The sequence below is a fragment of the Chiloscyllium plagiosum genome, chromosome 2 (assembly GCF_004010195.1).
Source record: "Chiloscyllium plagiosum isolate BGI_BamShark_2017 chromosome 2, ASM401019v2, whole genome shotgun sequence".
In the NCBI taxonomy this organism is placed as follows: domain Eukaryota; kingdom Metazoa; phylum Chordata; class Chondrichthyes; order Orectolobiformes; family Hemiscylliidae; genus Chiloscyllium; species Chiloscyllium plagiosum.
Window position 1 is genome coordinate 83634797 of NC_057711.1, and position 26326 is coordinate 83661122.

Here is a 26326-nt window from a genome sequence, read left to right on the forward strand (position 1 = left end):
CTGGCAATATCTGTGGAGAGAAATTAAAGTTAACATGTCGGTGCAGTGACCCTTCCTCAGAATGCATTACATAATTACATAAATACACAACAATCAACCTTTTAACTTTTCAATCCTTTCCACTACAGGCCAATTCTGTATCTATCTTTCCCTGTTCAAAACTAAACAGCATAGTTTTCATCAGGACTGTAGCATCAAAGCCTCTCTGGCGAAAATTATGAAAGAACATTCCACATGACTGAAGACTTTTTTTAGGTGTTAACAGAATGAGGACACTGCTTGTTAGGCCAGCAATTTGCCAATCTTTAATAGCCCTTGTGAAAGTGGTGGTGAGCAAACATTTTGAAATGCTGCAGTTCTTGGACTCAATTTACACCCACAGTGCTGCTGGTAAGTGGGTTCCAGAATTCCTCCCAAGTCAGGGTGGTGTGTAGCTGCAATGAGAATCTGCAGTTGGTGTTTTTCCAATGCATCTTCTGCCTTTGTCCTTCCAGGTCGTTGCAGTTTTGGAAAGTGTTTCCAAAGGAGCCTGGGTAAGCTGTTGCAGTGCATCTTATGGATGGTACTCTATGTTGATGATAAAAGGAGTAAATGTCAAAGGTGAATGGATGGGTACCAATTAAGTAGGTTACTTTGTCCTGAATGGTGTCAAGATTCTCAAACAGTGTTGGAGATGCGATGCACCCACCCAAGCAAATACAGAGTATCCAATTATACACTTGACTTGATAGAATCCCCTACAATGTGGAAACAGGCCATTTAGCCCAACAAGTCCTCATCAACCTTCCAAAGAGTATCTCACCCAGACCCTATTACTCTACATTTCCCTGACTAATACTCCTAACCAAATATCCCTGGAGACTATGGGCAATGTAGCATGGCCAATTCACCTAACCTGCACATCTTCGTATTATGGGAGGAAACCAGAGCACCCGGAGGAAACCCACGCAGACACAGGGAGAAAGATGCCCAAGGCTAGAATCGAACCCAGGTCCTTGACGCTGTGAGGCAGCAGTGCTAACCACTGAGCCACCAAGCTGCACATAAGACTTGTGCCTTGGAGATGATGAGCATATACTGGGGAGACTTGAGGTGAATTATTTACCACAGTGCATGCACAGCATGGCCAAGTCAAATTCTTGATGCAGGCACTCTGTTTTCTACTTCTAACAGTGTCAGATGGATAATTATTTTAGAAATGTTGTTAAGTTGTATCGGTGGATCAGATGGCTCATAGCATCTGAAATCTGTGAGGACATAGGAACAAATGCAACAATAAGCCTGGCCACCACTTCATCATTTTCTACCATCCTCCAATAGCAAAGAAAAGCCAAACTAAATGGTTTAAGATCCATGAGACTGTTTGAAGATTGTTGATAGTATGAAACAGAGGTGGGCAGATATTCAGACCAGCATCCACCCTGCTTGCATTTGCTGGACAAAAATGCACAGAATTGAAATTTATGACTGTTAGATTGCGTATCTCTCACCACACCCACTCTCCTTCATATGTCCCATGCTCCCACTATATCACCATTTCTCTTCATATTTTCCATTCCTTCTTCCCAGTCAATTCCATAAGTCTTATATCTCCCACTTATTTTATATGCCACTGCAACCTTCATACTACCTCAAATCTCCCCTGCCCACTACTTATCCCTCAAACCCCATCATATTTTCCATACTCCTTCCATACAACACCTACACCTTTATTCCCCCTCTAATTCCCTGTTGTCATCTCCATGGCCCTCGATAACCATTATATCCCGTCATATCCCTCATTCCCCTCTATGCTGCCTGCCCTTTATCTCCTCATAATTTGTATGATTCTCCTTTCAACCACGTTGCACTTTATATTCCCAGGGCAGGATTGACTGGTACGAGAAGTCATAGGTTGAAGATATTAGGAGGAATATATAAAGGAGATGTCAGAGGTAGGCTCTTTACGCAGAGAGTTGTGAATGCATGGAATGCGATGCCAGCTGTGGTGGTGGCCGCAGAGTCATTGGAGACATTTAAGCGACTGCTGGACATGCACATGGATAGCAGTGAATTGAGGGGTGCCTGGGTTAAGTTACTATATTTTACATTAGGATTAAATCTCGGCACAACATCGTGAGCCAAAGGGTATTTTCTGTGCTGTACTTTTCTATGTTCTATGTTCTATGTATATATCTGTCTTGCATCCTCTGTACGCACCCAGCCATTGTCCACTATTGACAGAACCTATGAGTTGTATAACAACATGAGAATTTTTAAAAATATTTAAGAAAAATCATGAATTAAAAGTCCTTTTTCAAAAACAGTTTCCTTTTGCATGTTCATAAAGCTATTACCAAAACACATAATCACGTAAACGCTAGTTGAAAGAAATCCCACCTTAAGTGTTCAATAATCTGTCAAAATAAAGAAATAAACCTTCATAAACCTCTTTAGTGCTCAACCAAACATCCATAATGAGCTTGCAATACACCACAATATAGATTCAATGGAGCTATATCACTGTATTAAATACATACTCAACTCATTGTGTAACAGGTAATTATGAATTCGACAAGAAATTCTATACTTACCTGCCAAAGTGTACATACTCCACAACAGATTTTCCCTTTGTTTTGTACATTGATTAACATAATATGTTTTGCATAGCTTTCAGGAACCCGTTGCCTCATCGAAGCTTTCAAATGCATGGAAATTGAAAATTGATGCATACATTTAAATTTTGGTTGAACTGACATCACTTTGACTGTACTGTTGACTTGAAACCACCTTGTTTCCATTGCCAAACAGATGGCAAGGCAGTTTGGCCAGTCACAGGATGACAAAATCCAGCCCTCTTTCTCTGGCTGAATTTATAGAACTGCAAGGGATTGAAAATGTTAAAGCCCGAACTTCAGGAGTGAAGTTGAGAAATCATAGAAAGGCTGGTACGGTTTAGAGCTCTCTTATTTAATTGGCTGTTGGTGATAGATTAATTTTAAATTTTAAATGTGCGATTGATTGTTTTTTGTTAATCAAAGATACTAAAAGATCTAGGAAAAAGGCAGGTAGTTGGAGTTTGATCACGGTGCCATGAGAGATATACCAGAGATTGTGGCAGGAGGCCTTGAATGACTATTAGTTTGCCTCTTAAGAGCCTGAGTTGGGTCAGACACAAGTGGGTTGCCCAATGTCTTCCCTGCTGCAGTTAAAATATCTGTCAGGAAGGCAGCAACGGGTTGGAGACAACCAGTGCACCACTGTTGTGGTGGACAATATTATGTCCTCATCTTCAATACACCCCCAGGGAGCCATAAAATTCACGTCTCTACGCAAGTAAACACATACCATGAGCCCCAACCAATCATTTTAATTCAGCCAGTAATGTATGCTTCCTGCTCTTAAATACAGAACTAAATTGAAATAGCTACGTTTTCTTCAGTGCAAATACAGAAGAATTTTTAAATTAAATTTAGACTGTCTAAATAATTTCTTCAGCATGGGATTTTCTCTACTCAAACTAAGACTGGCTTTTTAAAAAGGAAATTGTTGATACAATGAAATAAAAACATTAACATGATTTATAATACAATGCTTTGAAATTTGCTAGGTAACATATCATGTATACATCATAATGAAATTAAAATGTTCATATCACTTCACATTGAGTTGAAGGACATACTAACTATGCTATCTCTCTGCGCAAACCATGTTATCAAAAGATCTACAAACTCATTCCACTAACCTTTCTTTCTTAGCTAAGCTTTCTGATTAATAGAGCAAGTTTAAAAAGGCAATTATGTCAGAGTCCAGATAAACCGCTCAAACTTTACTCTAATGATTAGAGTGATTCAATAACCTGCATCCTGCTACCATGTAACTCACTTGCCATAATACTTCACTCTCGCTTGACTACCATCTCTTATTCAGGGAACAGGACTCAGAATACCAACTTATATCTCAGAAAGAAATAGAACCTCTTACAACAGCAAATATCAGATATTCTGGATAATCTGCAAACTTATCACAAACACGTGTAACTCATCTGTCACAGTATTGGAATAAGCAGCTGCATCACTATTGTAACCCAAAAAAAATGAAAATATAACAGTTTACCAGCAGTAGCGAAGAGAAAAGATATTCGTTACCTAAGCATGTGTTCTCCAGTTTTCATCAGTAATACAAAGGAAAGGAGAAGCATTTTTATCCAGTCGCAGAGGAATCTCAATGTGCTTTAAAAAAAGAAAAGTGAAATAGTTGCTGACAAAAACCTCTTCAAGATTACATCCTCTGCTCCAGTTTCCGGCCAAAGACCAAGAAATATAGTTAGATAAGCAAAACTGTCTAGGATAAATCATAAATGGTAAAAGTTAGAAGGGAGTAATTTCAGAGCTGGATTTAAACATTGATTTAGGTGATGTTCAGCAAACTTTACATTTCCTTTATAACACAAATCTGTCAGAGATTTCAGGAACCTAATGGTGGAATTAATGTAGAGTTAAAGGAAATGGCAACATGAAACATTCTTGTGCTAGTATTTAGTTGTAAATGTTCATTTTATTTGTGTTTATTGGATTAGTTGTGTGTTGAAAAGGCTAAAGGCAATCAAAGAAATGTGATGAACTATAGTTCAGTTTATAAATTAAAGTGAGGGTTCTATCACTAGGGCATATAGAGTTGAGAAGATTCATAATCTTCCAATATTATTAGTTTTCCAACAAAAACTGTCATCAGGTGCAAGATTCCACAAAGCACTGTAGTCAATCTTTCCACCGTTTAACCTCAGTACCTTTCTGACATGGGGGAAATGATGAATCAATTGATCAATTAATGGATCAATAACTCTGTTTTGACATTCTGCATTAAGAAGTAACTAATTGGCCGATGGTAAATGCTTTTTAAAACATATCCTGGAAATCAATAATGCAGTAACTGCATTTTAAACAGAAGAATGCACAAAACCACCAGGAAGGATATGGACTCACATCATCTTTAAAGGGAATAGTGGTACAAGCAAGCCAGGCCACAATTTATCTGTTTTCATTTATGGTTTTGTCTTTTTGATTATCTTATACACCTTTTAACTACCTAAAGAAGTAACTACTAAATCCTTAATTAAACAATTTGGTTCATCCGTTCCAATTACGTGTATGGTCAAACTTGAGCTGCAGACCCTTTCTCTTTATAAAGACTTCAAAATGTGATATTTTTCTTGCCTTTTCTCAAGTGAAGTACAGAGAGATTAGTAATATCCTTTAAACCAGACAAGATATAGCACTGTCTTTTGTTGCTGCTTTAAAATATTTCAATGTGACTTTTAAGTCCAAAGGTGGTAAGTTTAACATTTAATTTTCAAATACCTTTCTGTAGTTGCTTGGTGCAGGTTCTGGATTATCAAAAACACTTGAATTGGGGGGCTAAGTAGGACAAGTTTAAATGGACCATTACAGCAAGACCTTCTTTGGAACTTTCTATAAGGGTACATTGTAAGTCAGGATTCCATCCCTTGCTCCATATCATTCTGTTCCAGACTTTAATGTCATGGGTTTACATAAACTTGAGAAACAGCAACTCATTTTCAATTAGGTACTTGATGAAACCTTCCAGACTCAACATCCACCTGAACAGATGGAGTCAATGGAGGAGAAGGAAATGAATGAGGCAGGGGAGTAGATACCAGTGAGAAACAAGCAGAGAAAGAAAACATATTGAGTCCCCACATGCCCACAGCAAAACAGAAAGAGGCAGCTGCACACCAACAGTTCCTCTGGCAATGAAGACATGTGGAGGGATAGCCACCAACAAAAAAAAGACACAGCTCCACAGGGGAGAAGGAGAGGATTAACCTGGAAGGACTGGACATTGTGAGGGATCCGGTGAAACCCATCTTCCAGCAGTCGGGAACCGGGGGTACCCCAGGCAATCAGGAGCAGCAATGCTCCAAATCAGGAGCAGAGCACAACAGGCCCTCTGTTGGACTCCAAACCACACCTTCCTGGCTTCATTCTCGCCCCAAAGATTCCGGATCAGGGCATTTCCCCCCAGGGAGGAAAAGGACAGCTACCTTAGCATGGAGAGTGTCAAATATTTTGTCCACCACAGGGATGCAGGGAGTCCTCCAATCACAAGGCCACGGGGCAATGAACAATGGGTCTACAGATAATTCTATAAACTCTCAAAATGGATTTTAAAATTGCCAATATTAATGTGTGTAGCATTAAATCTACTACACTTTGTGTTTCCATGTTGACTTACCTGGTCAACGTCAAAACAGACCTCCTGTTTCTGCAGAATCGTGGGATACTGCACCTGAATAGTCACAGGAAATGGTCAAGCTCATGGGCTCATGGGCCTTCGATTTGGTTAGGGGGAAACTATTGCTATTCCTCTGGCCTGGGCATTCTGCTGCAAGGAGGTAACTTCACCATCTCTGAAGGTAAGGAGGTGGTGGGTGGGTGCCTCATTGTAGCAGATATTACATAGAGAAACACTCCCTGAGACTAATTAATGTGTACGCCCTGTTGGTAATGAGGGAGCAGCTGCCTATCCTGCAGCAGCTCCTATGGCTGCTGACCTCATCCATGCCAGTCATGCTGGCTAGAGGCTTCAACTGCATCATTGATGCAGATGGATGAGCCGCAGGGGCTGACAGCAAACTGGATGCATCGTTTGGCATTTGGCAGAATGACTTATCACCAGAACTTTTGAACAAACATCAAGACATTACTTGGCTGGTGGTGAGAAGGGCACTACCTGTACGATCCTTCACGTATGCCTGGACTCTCCATCACCACAAGCTGCCCTTGAAGTGGCTGCAGAGGAGACAGTGACTGTCACACACCTCATTCTGGAGTGTGCCTTTGCAAAAGATTTTTGTAATCCCGAGCAGCTCTGTGCTCTACCAATGGTTCCCTGGGATGCACACCAAGATAAACATCGACTGTGCTTGGATGACCATCCACTCAGTGAAAGACACTCTTTGATTTGCCCAAAACTTGTTGTCATCCAGAGCAAGGAGTTGACCTCAACTGCATGTTGCAGACCGGTGCATTCCAAGGTGCAGGACTACACGTTGAAGGACGCATTAAAGCTTGTGGCAGATGCCACTAAGGCACAACAGGAAAAGTCCTCCATCTAAGGTCTTTCTGCAGAATTTAAATGGGTTTTGATCAATTATTGTACCCTCCTGGTGCCTCAAATGTATGTAAATATAGTCTTGTATAAGTAAGTACGGTTGGTTGTTGGATAGAGCCAAACTCCAATGTTTGTTTGTTTCTTCATATGCTACTGTCCAGAACCAAACTGCTTTAGTATTACATTCATACTAAAGATATTTTTATGAATAAATATGTTTCAGAAATTTTTTCCTTAGTGTAAACCAATGTTACAACAATATTGAAAGTTTGTGAAAAGATTTGTAGCTCGGGTGCTCGTTGTTGTGGTTCTGTTCGCCGAGCTGGGAATTTGTGTTGCAGACGTTTCTAGGTGACATCCTCAGTGCTTGGGAGCCTCCTGTGAAGTGCTTCTGTGATGTTTCCTCCGGCATTTATAGTGGTTTGAATCTGCCGTGTAAATTTTAATGGACATTGATTTAAATTTCACGATACAGAGTAGGATGTCAAATATTTATGACCAGAATTTTGCAGCAAAGTTTGTAAAATAATGACGCAAGTAAGGAAGATCAGTTATGAAAATTACCTTAAATATAGCCAATTGTGTGTTAAGTTGAATGAGTTCCCTATTACTATCAGTAGTTGTATTGAATTACATCAAAAATGCTTATTAACATTTGTATCACCATCCTTTCACCATCATATCTTCATTGTTCCCTTTTGTTATTAAGTAACATATTGTAAGTTATGGATAAAATTACATTTTTACATCTGAACACAGTGTACAATTTTGTATGTATGTATAATGTATTATGTGTTCTCCATATGGCTATGCTAACGTCTTTAGTTAGAATGGTGGACGTTTCCACCACTTCTCTGTGAATGTGTTCAACACGAGGTAGTATTTACCTCGAAACGGTATGCACAGTAATGCTATGTAATATTACAGAATAAAATCCTTTGGTTGCAAGAAGATCACTTTAATTTTTGTGACAGTGTAACATGTGATCCATTTTCCCCATCTTGAGTTATTTATTTCTGCAGACGAATGATATTAATTTACAATTACCTGCTATGGACTAGGCCAGACCACTCAAAACATTCTTGAGCAGGCAACCCAGACCATAACTTTGCAATTTGTTTCGGTAAGTGTACAGTGAGAATTGCCCGGAGTAAGTTAGCTAGGCTGACTATTAGGTTTTAAAACAGACAGAAATGTATTCACAAAATTACACAATAAAACACAAAGAACAGAATAAAGAACCCCTACAGAACTCAGTCCATCCAAACTAGACTTAATTATGCAAACTAGACTTAATCATGAGCAAAACCAATGTAGTGTACAAAATCCCATGCAAGGACTGCACAAAACACTACATAGGACAAACAGGAAGACAGCTAACGATCCGTATCCATGAACACCAACTAGCCACGAAACGACATGACCAGCTATCCTTAGTAGCCACACACGCGGATGACAAGCAATATGAATTCGACTGGAACAAACTACTATTATAGGACAAGCCAAACAGAGAACAGCCAGGGAATCCCGAGAGGCATGGCACCCATCCACAGATGCTATCAACAAATACATTGACCTGGACCCAACATACCAGCCACTGCAACGGACAGCTGGAACTGACAACCGGAAGCGACAGATTCAAACCACTACAAATGCCGGAGGAAACATCACAGAAGTGCTTCACAGGAGGCTCCCAAGCACTGAGGATGTCACCTAGACAGGGGACGGAGTGTCTGCAACACAAATTACAACAATACTATGCAAAAAGTCCAACATCTGTTTCACATATATGTGTCCCTTACCAAACTTTAGCTCATGCTAATGCAATGAAAGGTGCATTTTTGCTAAGCATGTGCATTTTCTGAAGGTTTAGCAAACTATTCAGATCCTGGATAATGACTGCTTTGCAGCCAAGTTTCTAGTTCTATAACCATTGATTCCTATCAAAATGAATAGCTTGAGAGTGAGACAGAATCAATCCTTGAGACAGAACATTTTTGGTAACAGCATTGATTTTTGATCCAGTGCACTTACAGAAAACTCCCTTCCAAATTGGAGACCCCTATCAGGCCAGGCAGCAGCCAAGGAGCAGGAGAATCGATGTTTTGGGTATTAGCCCTTCTTCAGGAATGAGGAGGGTGTCCAGGCAGGCTAAGATAAAATGTAGGGAGGAGGGACTTGGAGGAGGGGCGTTGGGAATACGATAGGTGGAAGGTTAGGTGAATTTCCCTCTCCCCACCTTAACTCAGTCCCAACCCTCGGACTCAGCACTGCTTTCTTGACTTGCAATCTTCTTCCCGACCTCTCCGCCCCCACCCCCTCTCTGGCCTATCACCTTCACCTTAACCTCCTTCCAACTATCACATTCCCAACGCCCCTCCCCCAAGTCCCTCCTCCCTAGCTTTTATCTTAGCCTGCTTGGCACACCTTCCTCATTCCTGAAGAAGGGCTCATGCCCGAAACGTCGATTCTCCTGCTCCTTGGATGCTGCCAGACCTGCTGCACTTTTCCAGTAACACATTTTCAGCTCTGATCTCCAGCATCTGCAGTCCTCACTTTCTCCTAACTGACCCCTATCAGGTCCAATTTCAGACACGTCACAAGAAACAAACCATTGATTTGACTAGATATTCAACTTTCTGTTACAACTTCAAAGCTAATTAGTACATTCACTGTGCGAGAACTCCATTTGCTAAAATACTTTTTTTAAAGCAGGAGAAGCAAATAACCAATTAAGTATCACATGAAATATCCATAACCATATAACATTCAGATTCTGTGGAAGTATGATATTCACTTTTCAGAGTTGTAATAATGCTAAAATAAAGTTCACCAGCACAATAGAAGAATAATGTGAAAACTAGATGAATATGTAAAAACAGTTTGGATGATATGTGTAAAATGATAATGGACAAAAGGGATTTCGGGAAGCAACTCACATTGCATTCCAACTGTACTCCTGGTCTCATCATTTTGACTTACTTGAATTCCAGTACAGAAATGTAATCTACCCTAGAAAAGTGGGGTTGAATTGGAAAGGTAGTATTGCATCCCAGTGGTATATCCGGACACATTCACTACTTTAACAATGCTGTGGTCCTGGTCACAAGATGCCAAGATATGTTTGTTCTTTTTCATTTTTAAAACTTTGTGGGCCAGGTGCGCAGGGATAACTCAGAAGGATACCTTGGGCTTCTTCTGTCCCGTACCTCTCTCTTCCCCTGTCATGTTCATACATACACCCCCATATCATTGCTCTTCTTCCTGGGAACTGTTTCTGTGAGTGCATCGCAGCAAATGTACCTCTACCAAATCTGTCCACCAATCTGAAGCAAAAATGGCAAGTTCTGGAGAAACTGCTCAGCATGTCTGGCAGTATCTCTTGATCGAAACAAGAATCATATTAGACTCAAAATGTTAACCCTGCTTCTCTCTCCATAGTTGCTGCCAGAGCTACTAAGATTCTCCAGCATTTTTTTTTCCAGATTTCCAGCATTTGCAATATTTTGCCTTCATCATTGTCTTCCCATCACAGCTTTAAGATTAACCAATGGTAATGAAATTTAATATTTTCAAAGTGAATTTTACAGTATTCTTTCTGAAAACTTATTAAGTCATGAGTTTAGATAATTTTAAAAAAATTAAGAACTTTTGTCACAATATAAACCTTTTCATTCAAACAATTCAAACTGGTTTTTACCCTGCTGACTGAAAAATGCAATGTTGTTTTTATTTGTAAGGCTCAAATAAGAAATATATTTAACTTGTGTATTAACAACAATACTTTGTCAACAGTAACTTGCTGGTAGTGATCGTCATAACTGAGGATTAATTTGAGAATTAAGTTGCAGAGAGTGAGGAGGAGAGGTATAAACAGTACATCACGGGTTTATCAATGTATAATAATGACAGCAAGATGTTAAAAGGTGAGACCAAATACATATATAGCATTAACAGCCCTGGATTATGAAAAACGAAACTGGGACTTTGAAGTACATCACCAATGAGTAATAGTGCCACTCCCTTCGATATTCTGACAATTCAAGTTAAAAATCACACAACACAAGGTTACAATCCAATAGGTTTATTTGGAAACACAAGCTTTCAGAGCGCTGCTCCTTCATCAGGTGGTTGTGGAGTATAAGATCATAAAACACAGAATTTATAGCAAAGGTTCACAGTGTGATGCAACTGAAATTATAAATTGAAAAAGATCTGGATTGTTTGTTAAGTCTCTCATCTTTTAGAATGACCATGTTGGTTTCAGTTCTTTCCTAGGCAAATCCCAGAACTTTTTTTAATGTTACATTCTCGAGTGAACTTTAAAAATAGGTACCATGTCAGCTCAGGAGCTGCATTGAAGGTGTGAGGTGCCCTGAGTGAAGCTGTCTGTGTCCCAATGTTCAGACTGATTCTATTTTTAAAAAAGGGATTTACAGGATCTTACACAGATTCATGCAGTCTTTGAGCAAAATAAAATTTAATTCTGCAAGTACAAATTCACCCCACAAACTTTTATGCTTGTGTATGGGGGTGGAGGGGGGCAGGGGTGGGTGGCTTATGAGTGACTGTGAGACACCTCATTAATTACTCTGCAATATTTTAAAAATCAGATGGTTAAGTCTGTATTTGTGCAATCTTAACAAAAATAAATCCTGATTATTTTGAGCCGAGCACAGGGTTTATATCTGTCAGGGAACAATGGTGTTTGAGCATAACATCAGTAATTTGTTCACACTGTGCAGGACAGCAGTTCACTTCTGTAGCAGCGATATTTTTTTCAAGAGAGCTGTGACCATTCAGTTTCATGTAGTGGAAAGCTGCCTAACAACAGCACACAGCCAACCAGTAAGTACAGTTTGTTATTTGGAATGGGAATTGAAATCTTTTTTAAGAAAGCATACATTTTTAGATTTAAACTGCATTCACTTTTGCAATTCTTTTAAAGAATTCAACATTAGACTTGTCAATGGGTAAACAGCCTCTGCTATGGTTGCAAGTTGCAAGCCAGAGCTCTAGAAGAAAACCTATTTTCTCCAAGCTGGTGTGTACAGGAGTTCTGGGTACATAAACAAACTCAAAACTTGATTCAGGAATGCAAATAAATAAATCAGTCCCTCACCAGACCTTCAACAGCTGATCATCTACTTTTCTGTTATATGATGGACTATCCACCATTTCAACCGCATCCCAGTATGTAGAAGGAGTAGTCCCAGATTGAAGCAAAGTTCTTATAAAGTAATTTTAAATACGATTTTCGGCTCATTAGGTATATGCTGGCTTTTAATCTTCTTTGGAATTTTCCCCTCACCTCTCGTCATCTAAACTCAATGACAAATCCTTCCAACCCTTTATTCCTCAGATATTGTCCAGAATTTCCTTAAATGCAGCTGTCAACCAACTCAATTACTCTTTGTGAGAGTGAGGTCCACATTCTAGCTACTCTGTGGGTAGATGGAGAGCATAAAATTGGGCAGGCATCGCATGAGGGGCTCTGCTCAATGTCTAATAGTTGTATTGGAATTTTACTAACAGTGGGGGAGGGATCAAACAGCCCATGCATCTTGAACCAATACAGCTCCTAAAGTTGTTCTTTAATTGTGCCACCGCTGATGGTATTTTGCCATCAACGGATGATGTCCATGCCAAGCGACAATAAACCTGCATCTTGAGCCCAAAAGTGGTTCCTAGCAACTGAAATAACTATTCTACCTTGCCCCTCCTCTCCACTTGGTCACCCAAATGACCTGCCTGAACAGTCCCAATGAAGTCACCAGAGTTATCTCATCATCCAGCTTATCCTGGTTTTTGTCAGGAACGAACTGCAGAATCAGCAGTGCCATTGCTCCCTATGGCATTTGAACTGGAGAACTGCTGCACTGGGATTTAGAACCCACCTCTCCAGAACCTCTGCATTGCCACTAGCGACATTACCACTATGCTCTCTCCCCACCTAGATAATGAAACTTATTACACAAAAAAAATTCACAAGCTACTCATTTCTCTTCTGTTGTCACTCAATTGAAATGCTTTACTCAACAATTGTTATGTGTAAGTTTCTGGTTTGCCATCAGATTTTTGCTGACTTTTAAGTGGTTCAAATCACAATACTGGATTGTGGATGTTTATTTAGGATTGTGAAATGAAGAAGGCAGTAGACAGGTGTTTCAGGGCAAAAACATCTCTATTTATCAAATACAAAAGAAATAAAGACAAATGTAATAAACTGTGAAATTGACACAATTATGCAGTAGACAGTAATTAAATACACTATTAAATCAAATACAGGTTAAACACTATTAGAACTAAACAGTAGTTTTAATCGCAGAAAACTTTAATCAGGCTTCCTACCCTTGGTGTTCCTACACTGTCACCACCCACCTTCCCCTCCCTGCTAGCTAGATTAGAAGCTTTAGTGTCTCGGGAATTCAAGCTCACCACTGGGGAAAAGCGTCATTTTGAAGTACAGCTGACTGTTTCCCCTTGCCATACCCGATACTTTGGTAAAGACTTCGGACGATGTGTGGGTTGTGTCCAATGATATGGTAGGATGCGGAATGGACTTATTAGGTGAGCACTTGGCTTTGTTTACGTTTGGGGGTTTTGCGGGTCATTTCTCATTTCAGGACACTTCTGAGGCCTCGTGTTGTCAGCTGGGAAGTTTTCAGAGGTTGTCAGTTCTTAGGTCTGCTGGTCTTGGTTAGTTATTGCTGGTTCCCCTGGCATGGAACAGGCCTGTGTCAGTAGGTTTCAGAATTGCTGTTGAGATTCCCCCTTCAAGAGATAGCTCTTGGAAATAGCTGCTGGAATTAGCTGTTGTAAGTCTTCTGGGATCACTGTTTGCAACACCTCCTGGGAGTAGCTACTGGAGGATTGCTGTCAGGGAGATAGCTGTTTGAGATCCCTCTTCTGGAGATAGCTATGGGGATAGGTCTCAGTGAGATAGCTGTTCGGGATACCTCTTCTGGAGATAGATCTGGAGATAGCTTTTGGAGCGATTGGTGCCTACAATTATACTGATTATTGGCCTGTCATCTTCATGCCAAGACTGCACTTGTCAGTTGGCTTCCTGACAGTTAAGAGTATTTGTGAATGTATTTTGATTGAAGTTGAATGCCCGATACATCTTCGAGGAGAAAGTGAGGACTGCAGATGCTGGAGATCAGAGCTGAAAATGTGTTGCGATGAAGAAGGGCTCATGCCCGAAACGTCGATTCTTCTGCTCCTTGGATGCTGCCTGACCTGCTGCGCTTTTCCAGCAACACATTTTCATGCCCGATACATCTGAATGTATATTACTTGAACTTGAATGTCTGGTATCTGTATAGGTCCATAATGTATGCCAAGGGTAGCCCCAGGTGTAAAAGTCTAGTGTGTTCGGTTTTCTCTTATTTGGAAGTGTAAGTTGGACTTTTTGGGCTGAAAAATGGTTCCAGGCAGCTATCTCTGTGTCAGTGTATTTTTCCCAGAGCTCAGCCCAGCTGCCCCCTTTCTTTAAAAAGTTTTGAAAAGTTCAGGGGTAGGCCCAGTATTGTAGAATACGGGGATTTTTGCTCAATCCTAAAAAAAAGTTTAATTTCCCAACTCCTTAGACTAACATCCAAACTTTGGAAAGAAGGAAAACAAAGCTGAAATACTCACCAGGCAATCAACTCACAAGCTTTTTGTGATGTCACAGTTTATTTCTAACAAGATTTCTAGCAAGTTCTAGACCAAATGAATTGGAAGCAAAGATTTGCAAGAAAAAACTAAGTGAATAATGGGCTATCTTCAATGAATAAGTATTTTAAGTAAAATCAATGAATATTCCCATGATGGGAAAAGAGATGACAATCAAATTGAGATATCTCTGGATAAGGAAAGAAGTGTGCTTATGATCGCAGGTGAATAATACAACTGAGAAACAGAGTAATAAAAGTTCAAAAGGGCATTGAAAAATCAAATAACAGAAAGGTACAGGAGTTGGGAACTCATGTTGTAGCTGTAGAAGACATCGGTTAGGCCACTTTTGGAATATTCTGGTCTCCTTCCTGTCAGAAGGATGTTCTGAAACTTGAAAGGGTTCAGAAAAGATTTACAGGGATGTTGCCAGGGTTGGAGGACTTGAGCTATAGGGAAAGGCTGAATAGGCTGGGACTGTTTTCCCTGGAGTGTCGGAGGCTGAGAGGTGACCTTATAGAGGTTTGTAAAATCATGAGGGGCATGGATAGGATAAATAGACACCCTGGGGTGGGGGATTCCAGAACTAGAGGACATAGGTTTAGAGTGAGAGGGGAAAAATATAAAAGAGACCCGTGGGTCAACATTTTCACAAAGCGGGTGGTGCGTGTATGGAATGAGCTGCCAGAGGAAGTGGTGGAGGCTAGTACAATTGTAACATTTAAAAGGCATCTGGATAGATATATGAATAGGAAGGGTTTGGAGGGATATGGCGTGGGTGCTGGCAGGTGGGATGAGATTGGATTGGGATATCTGGTCGGCATGGACAGGTTGGACCGAAGGGTCTGTTTCCATGCTGTACACCTTTATGACTCTATGACTAAAAAGAATGTGTGAGAAGTGACTGGAAGCTCATATAAAAGGAATCCAAAAGACTTTTACAGGCATATAAATAGAAACAAAAGTGGTAAGTGGATGACTGGGACTAATTAAGAATCAAAAAAAGGGACTTAGGCATGGAAAAACAGGGCATAGCTAAGGTTTTAAATTCATAATTTGCATCTGTCTACAGATCTTTATGGTGCTGCCCAGGTCTCAGTGAAAGAGAAGGTAATTTAGACACATGAAGGATTGACAATTGAGAAGACATAAATAATGGGTAGAGTTTCTGTACTTACATCTGTTAAGGTATCTGAACCAGATGAGCTACATCAATGGTATTGAATGAATTGAGATTGGAAATTGTGAAGGTTGTGATAGTCATACAGCACAGAAACAGATCCTTCAGTCCAATGGTCTTTGAGATGGTATAGAAAAGATTCACAGATTGGTTCCAGGGATGAGAAACTAGTTACATAGATAAATGGGAGAAATTATGACAGTTCTCCCAGAAGAAGAAAATATTAAATGGAAAAATTTATAAAAGATATTTAAAGTCATGAGGGTCTGAACGGAGTAGACAGGGAGAAACTGTTCCCATTGGCAAAAGGATCCAGAAGTAACAGACACACATTTAAGGTAATTGGCAAAAAAAGCCATGGGACCAAATGGGAAAACTTTGTTACACAGAGAATAGTTGGATCTGGAATGCAGGGCCTGAGATCATGGTAAAGGCAGATTTAATCAAGTGATTGAAAAGGGATTGGATCATTACCCAAAAAGAATGAATGTACTGCCCTGCGGGAGGAAGATAGGGGAGAGGCACAAGGTGATTTTCTTCTTCAGAGGACCAGTACATACATCATCAGCTGAATATCCTCCTCTATTGTAATCATTCTACAATATTCTTGGTGACAATGCAAAACTGAGAAGTTAGACTAATGGTATAAGGAAAAGGCAGGAACTATCAGCCTTAAAACACAATGTAGGACCGAATTACTGCAGATGCTGGAATCTGTTCTGAAAACAACAAGTGCTGGAGATCACAGCGAGTCAGACAGCATCCATGGAGAGAGAACAAGCTAATGTTTCGAGCCTAGATGACTCTTCATCAGAGCTCTGTGCCGACCTGTGGAACCAATCTGAAGCCCTTCTAACCTATGCTATTCCATTTTCGTTCATATGCCTATCCGATGATGATTTAAATGCCCTTAAAAGTTGGCAAGTCTACTACTGTTGCAGGCAGTGCGTTCCACGTCCCTACTACTCTGAGTAAAGAAACTACCTCTGACATCTGTCCTGTATCTATCACCCCTCAATTTAAAGCTATGTCCCCTCATGCTAGTCATCGCCATCTGAGGAAAAAGAATCTCACTGTCCAACCTGTCTAACCCTCTGATTATCTTCTATGTTTCAATTAAGTCACCTCCCAACCTTCTTCTCTCTAATGAAAACAACCTCAAGTCCCTCAACCTTTCCTCATAAGACCTTCCCTCCATACCAGGCAATATCCTAGTAAATCTCCTCTGAGCCCTTTCCAAAGCTTCCACATCCTTCCTGTAATGCACTGACCAGAACTACACACAATACTCCAAATGTGATCACACCAGAGTTTTGTACAGCATGATGTCATAATTCCGAAACTCAATCCCTCTACCAATAAAAGCTAACACACCATATTCCTTCTTAACAACCCTATCAACCTGGATGGCAATTTTCAAGGATCTATGTACCTGGACACTGAGATCTCTCTGCTCATCTACACTAACAAGAATCTTACCATTAACCCAGTACTCTGCATCCCAGTTACTCCTTCCAAAGTGAATCATCTTACACCTTTCTGCATTAAACTCCATTTTCCACCTCTCAGCACAGCTCTGTACCTTATCCATGTCTTTCTATAACCTACAATTTCCTTCGTCACTATCCACATCTGACCTTAATGTCATCCGCAAATTTACTAATCCATCCTTCTATGCCCTCATCCAAATTATTTATATAAATGACAAACAACAGTGGACCAAAACAGATCCTTGCGGTACCTCACTAGTAACTGAACTCCATGATGAATATAACCCATCAACCACCACCCTCTGTTTGCTTGCAGCCAGCCAATTTCTGATCCAAACAGCTAAATCACCCTCAATCCCATGCCTCTGTATTTTGTGCAATAGCCTACTGTGGCAAATCTTATCAAACGCCTTACTGAAATCCATATACACCATATCAACCTGTTTAGTCACATTCTCAAAGAACTCAATAAGGTTTGTGAGGCATGACATATGCTTCATAAGACCATGTTGACTATCCCTAATCAACTTATTCAACTTTTACTATGAAATGTATGCACTGATGCAGAATCAGATTATATGTTGCATCACAGATTTGTTGTGAAAGCTATTGATCCTGCAAGGTATTTCCTTGATTGTGGAATTATAAAAGAAAATGTGAAACATAAGAAAAATCACTGTCAGGAGCAAATGTATATTAAAACAAGGTTGAATGAAATTTTGATCGCATCAGAATTGGGTTGAGCAAAGGTGCTGTTGATCTTGAAATAACACTATGAATAATGACCACAGACCAAATTTCTGATCATTCGAATTTAAATGCAGCCAAAAGACTTGATGCTTAAATGAATGCTTTTTCCAGAAACAACACAGTGTGTGCACAAACAACATGAGGGAATATCTGCTCTAAGAGGCAAAGGCTTGTTTACTTGAACAAAAATCAAACTGCTTTGTTTAAAAGAGCTGAGAACTGTTAAGAAAGAAGATCACTTTTAGGGAAGATATACAAGTATCAACTGAAAAAGGTGTTAAAGTAATAATTATCACCATTTCATAAAGGAAAATACCACAAAAAGTCCACAGGTTATTTAAATTATTACAGTGTAGCAATATAGAATTGTTATGATGTATTCACATGATGATTCAAATCCCCTGACTGATATGAATTCTGTCCAGGCTCAAAAATGCATCACCAAGGCATAGTTTGGCAAACAGTTTTGCAATTGTAAGGGTGCATAATACCTGGTATAGCACTAATATGGAGAGGTTGCACAAACTTTCCTGTGTTGCTCACACCAATGTCCGTTTCTTGTATGATATTCACAGAGCTCTCTGAGAATATGTTTGCGCACAACACTGATTTACAGCAATTCTGACGTCACATGGTCATGACTGGCTAAGAGAATCAACAAGATTTTACACTTTACTGGTGTTATTTAAGGCAAAGGCACCCTCATTGCAGATAAAATAATTTGTCAGAATTTGTTTGATTGCAAATTATGCCAATTGAATTGAATTGAATTGATTTATTGTCACGTGTACCGAGACACAGTGACGAGCTTTGCCTTGCGTGTAATACAGACAGATCACAGAGTTAAGTAGCATCTGACAGTGTTTCTGGAGATTTTGCTGGGAAGAAAGACTTCTATGATCACATTTTCAGCAGTTGGCTTCTCCTGCCAAACAGCAGGATGAGGATGAATTGGAAACTGAAAAGGGGCATAAGACAGGACCATTCTGTTATTCTCAATGTTTTGTGTTATGCCAGATGTCATGAGTTCTATCACAGCCAGCGCCACGATGCAGACAACTTCAGGAATCAGGGATGAAAGCATCCTTGGCCTGTGCCATTTCAGTGTGAGCCAGAATGGAGGCATAACACTGTGATTGGGTGATAAGCTGACCAAAACGAAATAGCGAGATGAATTTGGAGGCAGCAAATAGTGAGTGAGAGGCTGGGAGCATTGTTAGATTCTTGAGAGTGAGGTGGAGCATCTAGATCAAAAACAGAAATAGCTGGAGAGACTGTGGGCCTGAAATGTCAATTCTGTTTTCTCTCGACAGATGCTGCCAGATCTGCTAAGTTTATCCAGTAATGTCTGTTTTTATTACAGATTTCCATATGAAGAGGCATTCACTAAGGTTGATGACATTACCCTCTTGAGATGCTGTTGTCAGGTCTTCAGAACTAATGACCCTCCCTGAACAACTGGCCCTTCTCCAATCTGAGGCTGGTCCTTAAGAAACTCCTGACATCCCCCATGTCATCTCTCCTCCTGTCCACCCTCACCACTAATGGCTTCATCATTCTGGAAGCCGCTGTTGGCCCTGCTGATCACTTTGCAATAATTTACATTGCAGAAATATGTTTGTGTAGCTTCATTTGAAGGTGCAATCTGAATTTAAGAAGAGAAAGCTACTTGTAATTTATTGTTGACAAATAATGCTGTCAGGGCTCTTGGCTGTGCACAGAGGCTGAAACTTATTTAGAGGGCATGGAAGCAGCTGGGCTCAGACCACATTTATGCAATTAATTTAGGCCTCCACTTTGATCTGTATGGGTGTGTGCAGATTGCAAATTATAACCCCATCACCAAAAACCAGAGCAACTAAATTGTTTGCCTACATTTTTAGATGTGAAATCCTCCTATAAATCTAAGTAATGGCTACATTCTTTGCAAATGACATTAATATGCAATATACAAATTACTCATTAGATAATCATTTGTTCTTAAAGAATTGTAGCATAATACAACAGAGAATTACAGTATACAGTCATCAAGTCTTTTCTTTTTTTTAAAGAACAATCAATTTTGTTGCACGTTATCACTTTTTCCAGGTATCCCTGGGGTTTTTTCTACTTCATGTAAGTACCCAATACCCAAAACCAGCTTTTGTTGAATCTGCGTCCTTTGCTTTCATGCAGTGTATTCTAACCACTCATTGCTTGTTTTCTCGTGCTGCCTCTTGTTCTTTTGTCAATCACCTTAACTCTATGGCTTCTGATTATTGACACTTTAGCCATTGGACCCAGTTTCTCTTTCTTTATGCGAGAACCTTTCATGATTTTAAACACCTTCATCAATTCTCTTCTCCTTCTTATCCGATCTACTTTCTCCAATCTATCCACGTAACTGTATACCATCATTCCTGGAATCATTCTGGTAAATTTCTTTTGTATTAAGTCATAGAATCATAGAGTCATAGGGATGTACCGCATGGAAATAGACCCTTTGGTCCAACTTGTCCATGCCGACCAGATATCCCAACCCAATCTAATCCCACCTGCTAGCACCCACCCCACATCCCTCCAAATCCTTCTTATTCATATCCCCAACCAGATGCTTTTTAAATGTTGCAATTATATCAGCCTCCAACACTTATGCTGGCAGCCCATTCCACACACACATTACCCTCTACGTGAAACAGTTGCCCCTTAGGTCTCTTTTATATCTTTCCCCTCTCACTCTAAACCTATGTCCTTTATTTCTGGACTTCCCCACCCCAGGGAAAAGACCTTGTCTATTTACCCTATCCATGCCCCTCATGATTTTATAAACCTCTGACGATCCAGCGAAAACAGCCCTAGCCTATTCAGCCTCTCCCTATATCTCAAATCCTCCAACCCTGGCAACATCCTCGTAAATCTTTTCTGAACGCTTTAAAGTTTCACAATATCCTCCCGATAGGAAGGAGACCAGACTTGTACACATTATTCCAAAAGTAGCCTCACCAATGTCCTGTACTGCAGCAACATCACCTCCCAACTCGTCTACTCAATACTCTGACTAATAAAGGAAATCTTACCAAATGCCTTCTTCACTACCTTAACTACCTGAGACTCTACTTTCAAGGGGCTATGAACCTGCACTCCAAGGTCTCTTTGTTCATCAACACTCCTTAGGGCCTTACCATTAAGTGCATGAGTCCTGCTCTGGTTTGCTTTCCCAAAATGCAGCACCTCGCATTGATCTGAATTAAACTCCATCTGCCATTTCTCAGCTCATTGGCTCATCTGATCAAGAACCCGTTGTAATTTGAGGTAACCCTCTTCGCTGTCCACTACACCTCCAATTTTGGCGTCATCGGCAAACTTACTAACTGTACCTCTTATGCTCACATCCAAATCATTTTTACAAATGACAAAAAGTAGTGGACCCAGCATAGATCCTTGTGGCACTCCACTGGTCACAGGCCTCCAGTCTGAAAAACAACCCTCTACCACCACCCTCTGTCTTCTACTTTCGAGCCAGTTCTGTATCCAAATGGTTGTTTCTCCCTGTATTCCATGAGATCTAACTTTGCTAAACCAGTCTCCCTTGGGGAACCTTGTCAAACGCTTTACTGAGGTCCATATAGACTTCACAACTTTCATAAAATTTGGTGCTTAGAATTGGATACAATGCTCCACCTGGGACGTAACTGGTGTTTTTAAGTTTGGGATGACTTCTTGACTTTTGTAAACGATGAATGGATTTTTGAGGGTTCAGTTCAGGGTTAGTTACCTGATTCATTAATTGGTGAACTTTGCCACAGCTCACTCCCAGAGACAATGGATTAAAATCCAGCATAATCCAGATCTCCTGATCAATTAGAGAAGGCAGGATGACAATATCATTCTTTCAAAGGAAGAATTTCTAATTAAACTGGACGATATCCTAGGTTAGAACAGCAGAGCAGCATTTAGATTTTAAGGCTTTCCATGAAAATGGAAAGGACATCTATGAAAACAATTATCAGCAAAGTCATGGAAGGGTCTATTCACTTAATCTATTTATATCCCTTCATAGCCTCCTCATATCTTCTTCACAATGGGTTTTCCTACATATCTTCGTGTTGTCAGCAACATTAACTAACATCTTCAGTCTCTTCATCCAATATAAATGTAAAATGTTGAGGCCCCAGCACTGATTGCCAAATTGCTGCACTATTTCCATTTCCAGAAGTCACTGTCATACACAAATCTCAGAATTTCACAACAGCTATTCTAATATAGCCTGCTCTCTGCTTCACATCAGAACATGCTGCACTGGAAACTATCTTTAAAACAGCTTATGAACTCTTCATTCTAGATTACCTTTTAATCTGCGTGATTATCGCTTTGCCTTTCTGATAAATTCCCAGTTCTTCTTCCTATATACTCTGTCCAACCTTGTGGTTAAGGTTAAAGGGTCAGTACACAAGTCCCACAAGTGACTTCTTGCCTTTATCAATTCTCATCTTTACACAAAACATTTCTACTCCCTGGTTTCCTGTTCTGATATTATGTCACCTTTTATCATGAGGTTATTACCATCATTTGTTAACAGAGACATCGCTACGCATTTACTGAGCTTCCCATCCATCCTAATTGTCAGATAGCCTTTAATGTTATGTTTATAATCAATGCCATCATACATATGCATGTCTATAACTTTCAGACTGTATTAGTTATTTCTATTTGCAATATCAACTAGTCTATTTTGTTTCAAATCTTTTGTGCATTTAGTTATAGAGTCTTTAATAGAGTAATTTTATTATTTTTGTAAACTGTGTTAATTTGTACTGTTGACCCTTCCCTTTCACTGTTAATTTAATATTTCCCATATGAATACTTTTCTCTCTTGTTTTGTCTCTATTTGTTGATTTACCATATCTTGCAAACTTTGATCCCTTAGTTTAATATGATCTCTACTTCCCTAGTTATACAGCTCATCCCAGGATGGTTCAGGTGTAGACCATTACAGACCACACTTGCCCCAGTATTGGCACCCATGTCGCATGAAGCAGGATGCATTTCTCCCACGCCAGTCTTTGAATGATGCATTCAGTTCTCTAATCTGATTTGCCCTCTCCTAATTTGCACATGACTCAGGTAATAATCCAGGGATGATTACCTTCAAGCTTGTTCTTCTTAATCTGGTTCCTAGCTCCTTATACTTGCCCTCTTCCCTTGTCTTGTCTATGTCATTGGTATCCTTCCCCTCCCATGATGAGATCCTGTTTAGCCTTGCGCAACACAGCTTTCTGCACTCATTCTCTGCTGCTGAAGAAAGTGTCATTCCCTTTGTTATCTTTTCCCCTAAGACAACTACATTCATTTTTGTTTCCTTCACTTGTATAGCTTCCTGTACCGTCAGTGCCATGGTCAGTTATCTGATCTAACCTGCAGCCCTCACTTTGAACCAAACAAGATGTAAATGCATCAAACCTTTTCAGCAATTACAAAGCCTCCAGGCCTCCTGCCCTCTCTGTTCTTTTATTTGTCTTTCTCACAGTCCCTGACCACTGATCAAATCACAAGACCCTTTCCTCAGAGGTATGACTACCTCCTAGACTAAAGAGTCCAGGGAACCTTTGACCTCCTTGTTGAGTTACAGTGTCTGTAGTACTGAGCCAAAGCCACTCAAGTTGCAAAATGCATTTGCTTTAGATTAGACAGATATTCAGGAGCTCTCACATTCTGCAATTATAACACATCATCTGCTTTGCCATGCCGAATGTGTTTTAATTAATTACTTAATTACTTTGTTCAATTATTTATTTTTCTTTTTCATTATTGTATTAATATTACCACTGTGTCCTTCCTATTTTAAATCCTAAGAATTGAATTGTTTGGAACCACTTTGTTAAAATTCCTACTCGTGACAAAATATTTAAGAATTCAAAAAACATTATGTTTTATAAATTCCAGCATTTTAATACTTAACATACTTTACAAGTAGAAAGGATTCTTGCATAAAAGTAAAAGTGAAAAGATAAGCTAGTATTTATACTTTGCATAATTGCTTGATAATTTTATAATTGCTCCAATTAAAATATCCTGGTTTAGATAAGAATGAAACAGAAAATATGCACCAGCCAATCACTTACCTGCTCTCCTTAATACCACATTTCAATTTTACTTTCCAACTGTGCACTCTCCTCTCCTGCAGTGTCTCTGTTGGTAATTCCCACTGTCTGTTTAAACAGTTCTCTCCTGCTGTGCTTCTGTTGCAATAGTTTGTCTTTTGTTGTGTGGTTACAGGCCCACATCCAACAGTTTGAGTTCAAGACAGATGTTTGAGGAGGAGGCAAAGTCAAAAACTGTTTTCAAGCTTACGTTCCTCAGAACTCCTTTTTGCTACTATACGTTACTATAGAGAGTAATAATCAGAGATGTACCAGAATTTCATTTTACTGTTGCATTATTGAAAGACTATTCTGTACATGTACTTCTCTCTTCAAATGTACTTCCGAAATGTGTAACTTAGATCATTTCTTTTTACAACATTTAATGTCCTTGTGTCCCTGTATTGCTCACACCTCCTCAAGTCTTTAACGTGACTCAACTATAATGATATGGATGAAAATTCTTTGACAAGGTATAGAAACACTCGAGGTCAAGATGGTGAGCTTCCTTTCACCCGTTTGATTTGAGATTTAATTGATCTGGTGGCCTGCCCCACATGGTAGTACGTGCTGAAGTGACTTGTGATGATGGAACTGAAGGAACATAAGGGGAAGTCATGTTAATTCTTCTTCTCTGCCAGCAGCATCTATTTCAGGTAATTGTGTTAACTCTCCAAGAAAGGAATGAAATTGTCCATCAAAGGTAATGGTTCCCCACATACAAAAAATTGGTCCATTGCAGTATTGATTGGTTTTTCAAGGTTCTGTTTCATGGCGTGAACATATATGTCAGCCTAGACATGATTTGGTTTGATATTTAGTGCATTATTTAGATAGATCTTTAGCACATCTTCAAGAAGGGACATCTTTTTCTACAATGTTGGCATGAGGCTTGACAGTTCAGTCTTGGCTGATGTGGGACTTTGCAACTACACCTGTGACGGGATACTGTTATTAGATTGTTTTGGGTTTTGTGTTCAAGTTGTCATATACAGTATATTTTTCACTTCAGAGGTGTGAATCTTCTGGTTGAATATTCTATTGTGCTGTAAATAGTCAACACTCTCTTGGGAATGTTCTGCATTAAACAGAACTTTTGCTGTATTATACTTCTTGAGTAATTAGATTAGATTAGATTACATTTGATTACATTACAGCGTGGAAACAGGCCCTTCGGCCCAACAAGTCCACACCGACCCGCCGAAGCGCAACCCATACCATACCCCTACATTTACCCCTTACCTAACACTACGGGAAATTTAGCATGGCCAATTCACCTGACCTGCACATTTTTGGACTGTGGGAGGAAACCGGAGCACCCAGAGGAAACCCACGCAGACATGGGGAGAATGTGAAAACTACACACAGTCAATTGCCTGAGGCGGGAAATGAACCCGGGTCTCAGGCGCTGTGAGGCAGCAGTGCTAACCACTGTGCCACCGTGCTGCCCACTAATGTTTTAGTCGATGTATCCAATACTATGTGGACTGCTCATTCTAGAGTTAAATCCTAGTTTGATTGAATTACTTCAGAAACAGATTTATTTAAGAGACCCAAAAGTAATTCTGTTGCAAATGATCCCTTATAAAATGTTTCTATAGGTTGAATGGCTCAGTTAGTCCATATAGTGAAACATTACAGAATCAGCTGAGAGTTGGTATCTGTTTTGAAGCTTAACTTCACCAGAATCTTGTTTGTTCTTGAAGTGAAAAATTGATCAAAGCTGTTATGAAGTTGCCAAATGTAATTTGTATCTGGTCAACCTGTTGTCTATGTAACACATAATATTCTTACCACATGGTACAAACATGCACTCGCTTGTTTGGCATTTAATGGTGTAATACTGTGAAGCTGTTCAACGTCATAAGAGTTGTGCTTTCCATATTTGCCAATTTGTTATATCAAATGGATCTAATAGCTTGAATTTCACTGGCAGTAAGATTGGTACCAGTGCATTGATGATTGTTGAAAGGCACTGGGCCTGCTTTGGAAGTCCCCAGCATCACAGATGCTAG

General features: G+C 39.8%; 1 long non-coding RNA gene across 1 annotated transcript; it reads right to left on the reverse strand.

Annotated features, from left to right (window-relative positions):
• Positions 1-323: 323 nt before the first annotated feature.
• LOC122561351 lies at positions 324-24363 on the reverse strand. The gene is made up of 3 exons (XR_006314999.1): positions 24294-24363; positions 4128-4211; positions 324-567 (listed from the first exon to the last, which is right to left on the reverse strand). It is a non-coding gene; the product is annotated as an uncharacterized LOC122561351 (long non-coding RNA).
• Between the last annotated feature and the right edge of the window lie 1963 nt (positions 24364-26326).